This window comes from Teleopsis dalmanni, chromosome 2 (genome assembly GCF_002237135.1).
Source record: "Teleopsis dalmanni isolate 2A chromosome 2, ASM223713v2, whole genome shotgun sequence".
Classification (NCBI taxonomy): Eukaryota; Metazoa; Arthropoda; class Insecta; order Diptera; family Diopsidae; genus Teleopsis; species Teleopsis dalmanni.
The window spans coordinates 136041511-136045189 of record NC_051847.1 but is presented as its reverse complement, the minus strand read 5'-3'; positions in this window follow the sequence as shown (position 1 = coordinate 136045189).

Below are 3679 nucleotides of genomic sequence, written 5' to 3'. Positions count from 1 at the left end.
TAAAAGTAGTTTTCGTAATTCAACTTTTATATTTAAGTTAGATTATTTTATCCAACTCTTACGTTATCTAACTCAACTCTGAACTAACTTTCATCTTTTGATTTTTCTTTACTGTAAAGCTCTCATGTTCTTTATAAATAAAAGTACTGAGACAAAGGTAAATCTATAAGCCAGTTCATAAACTGCACCAGAATTAATAGCTTAGATTTTTCTTTATCCCAAATGTTGCATGATTTTTTTACTAACAAATGTACTAGGATAAAAGTAAGTCTCATAGATCAATTCAGTAATAACACCAAATACTTTATCACTAGAACTGATAGCTAAATGATCGCCTTTGACATTTTTTTACTCTAAATTTTATCATGTTTTTTTACAAACAGAGGTATTGAGACAAAGGTAGATCTCATAGGCCAATTTATAACAACAGTAAACCATTAGCGTCGGTAGATATACCTCGGTTTTAAATTTTGTTTAGTCTTATGGTGATAATTTTATTTATTAATAAAATTACTATGACAAAGGTAGGTCACATAGCCTCAGGGTGTACAACTTTGTAAACATATATTTTAGATACACAAACATACAAATATTTTATAATTTTATTTGTCAAACATTAATAATATTAATAAAAGTAATAAATAGTGTCAGCTGTTTTAGTGTCGTTGTACTGAAAAAATTACCTATGTTAATAAAAAGTACACGGTATATGTATAATGATCATTACACCGTGTTTCCACTGCTCAGTTAGTAAGTTACTTAAGTAACTTTAACGTTTAGTCCATTAGCATAAGTTGCTTAATGGCAATTTTAATTTTTTATTGTAATTTTTAATTTTTTTTATAATTAAAAAGCATGGATGCTCTTTGAACAGTTCATGAAATTTTGTTAGTAAGTTAGACTTAGTGGAGTAGTGGAGACATAGTATTAGTTTGATAATTATATACATACATTATGTATTAATCTAATATTTTGCAATAATCTGATGGCACGAAAAAAATGAACACTATTGACTTATATAGTTTTTTTTATATAAGACGTTAAAATGAAACACTTTATTACCGATTTAACTACCTAAATTTTCGGGTTGTATAAATCAAACATTATTTAATAAAGTGAAACTACATTTGTTATATTATTTTGGTATTTTATTTGAGTTTTAAAAAGAATTACTTTGTCTCTCAATTTATATCTCATACATATATTATTATTTTTTACAGTATATGGCAAGTGACTTAAAATTAACGAACAAATTTAAAAACAGCTCTGATGACGCAATGATGAATAACAGATTTCAATGCAATTAAATAAATTATGATAAAATTCACTAACTCTAATGTGACAGGTTATTTGCCTAACCAACCGCCACCGAATCCACCGCCATAGCTGCCACCACTATGATGACTTTCATGGTATTCATGATGTTCATACCCACTGCTATGAAATCCACCATGTCCACCGCCAAAACCATGACCTAGGCCATGTTTCAAACCCAAAAACTTAGGAGTACGCACTTTTAAGCCTATAAAGCCGAAATGTGGACGCTTGAAGGCAACAAGCTTCAGTTTAGAACCAACAACAGCTCCGATCAACAATAACAACAACGCACAATATTTCTGCAAGTAACACAAGGTAAGATAATGTAATTTGATATTATTTTTATAAAATGTTGCTTTTCAAATTTCTGCAAACTCACAGTTATATTCATATTACAAAATTCGAATAGATATTTATGGTAGAAATAATCAATCACTTGTAACTATTTTAGATGTCTTGTATTTTCTCTCTTCAAGTACACAGTCGTAACAATTGATTTCTTCACCGTCGACGTTTCGCTCCGTCAGATTTACAAGTTCAATTAAACCAGGTTCAAAGCTGTGTCGCACTTTTATGTTTTTGTATGGGCCCTTATGCAATTTCGGTTAAATGATCAAAGTAGGTTTTGTAGCCTTACGTTTCTAAATGGTATATTAGATTTGAAATATTATTTATATAACATTAAGATAAATGTAAATAAATAAGCGAAGTGGAGAATCTATCTTTTGCTTCTCAGGTTGGATTCCGACGTCTTTGAATCATAGCTGGTGTTCTACTTTAAAGTGATATGTTTATTTATACATGTGGTATGAATCTGTTTCTTCATCTTAGCTTCTTTCTGTTATGTTGAGATATTTCTGTAGCGATATTTACAGATCGTTGCATTGGGCCACAGCATCCATAATTATATTTTATGTCTCACTGCTTTTGTTTTCTTTTGTAAGTTGCCCCTGAAAATTTCAGGTTTTTACTTTTATTCGAATATTTCAACGTCAAAAATAAAAGTAAAATAAATGTAAATAAACCGCAAAAAACCACAAAAAAATTAATGCCAAAATAACTACAAGCGTTGGTTACACGTGAAACCGTCGACAGTGTTTGACAAGCTTGACTTTATAGTACAATTGATTCAACAGCTTTTGAGGCTTTTATGCGTACAAAATTATTAATACAAATTAAATTGTATTATTCATCGATGTTAATGTTTGGTTGAATCAAGGAAAAATAAGACCATTCCAAAGGTCAGGCATATGTGCTTACTGGCACATATTCAAAAGTTTAACTTTTCAGCTGGAGAGTCTATCGAACATTAAAGAAAGTTTGATTAAGTTTTTTTTTAATTATTTTCACTCACAGCGATGATAACTTAAGGCGACATCCATACGTATCAAAAAGTTGTAGATGGTAGTACAATGTATTTAGAAACAGAATACTATAAGATATTATTTTGCCATTCCCCAATTTTCAATGAAATATTTGATTGTTAACCAGTTATTTCCGGAATAAGGCACCAAACCACAGGATTCTATGGCTGGTACGATTCTTTCGATATTATTGCCGTTGTCATTGCTATTAATATTGGCAGGTTACTAAGTATCTATTGATAGTTGAAGCTCTAGCATATAAATAAAGGATGATGATTGGATTGCTTTTTAATTATCTGATAAAATACAGTTATCAGCGCCTTTTAATCTTTTAGAAAGGGTGTCGAAATTCCAGTGTTAGGCGAGTATTATTAAGTGAAACATATATGGAATAAGCATTATATTATTAGTACAAATATCTGTAATGGTCACATTATAATATAATACTGGAATCCCAGAATACAATTAAGTTTTAATAAGAAATCTTAACAGTGTTGTAACTTAATTTATGGTCATCATAATATTTAATTTGATTTATAATTGCATAAAATTTCAGCGACTTTGCTGGCTTAGTCATGTCATGCGAATGGAAGAAAGTGCTCCGGCTAGAGAGGTGTTAATTCAATACCCGCAGATGGAAACGCGGTAGAGGACATCCGAATCTTAAGTTGAAGGACCAGATGACCAACAGTAAGCCACTGATCTGGTTGGCTGGCGGAGGATACTTGACGCGGTTAAGGATGATTCACGTTTGTAATGGCCAACAACGAAAGTAAGCATAATTGCTACCAAATGTTTCAATAAAATCTTCTTGTAAAGATATCCCGATATTATGTTGAAGCTGTTTTAAGCTAGTGCACTTAAGCACTTATATTCTTTTTTAACTCGAGGTATTTTCAAAACCGCTCTTTACTCCTTGACTAGATTATAGTTTATCACTTCATCAGACTAAGCAATAATTGACCTGCATATCTCTCCAAGGAGCCTGTAAGCATTTT